This window comes from Etheostoma spectabile, chromosome 9 (assembly GCF_008692095.1).
Source record: "Etheostoma spectabile isolate EspeVRDwgs_2016 chromosome 9, UIUC_Espe_1.0, whole genome shotgun sequence".
Taxonomy (NCBI): domain Eukaryota; kingdom Metazoa; phylum Chordata; class Actinopteri; order Perciformes; family Percidae; genus Etheostoma; species Etheostoma spectabile.
Window position 1 is genome coordinate 18,159,595 of NC_045741.1, and position 417 is coordinate 18,160,011.

General features: G+C 40.8%; 1 pseudogene; it reads left to right on the plus strand.

The window, feature by feature from the left end:
- The window catches only part of LOC116695329 (5-hydroxytryptamine receptor 3A-like), a 176,825-nt pseudogene that overhangs the window by 74,063 nt on the left and 102,345 nt on the right, over nt 1–417 (plus strand).

Here is a 417-nt window from a genome sequence, read left to right on the forward strand (position 1 = left end):
GCCTTTACTTCCACCTGCACTGGTATCAGTCCAAGGTTGGGATCCACAAATGTAACACATGGAGCCAATTCACCACCATCTGCATCATGATTTCTGAACTCCTGCTTTCAAGGCAAGGCCTCATCAACTGCAGCCAAATCAGAACATCTCATTTGGCTTCACTTACCTGAGAAAAGCAGCACAAAAGTGCACTGATTGCAGAAGGAAATTGACTACTTACTGGCTTTAAAGCTCCATCTCCAGCTTTGATAACATAGGGATAGCACTATCCTGGCACATTCTCATAATCAGTATTCTCCCATTCTTGCTTGTTTTGGCTAAGATAGGAAGGTTGGATTTCAATCACACAAAAATAAAGGTATTTCCACATTACACTGTACCTTTTATGATATCATATAGACCAACTTAAACTATCTG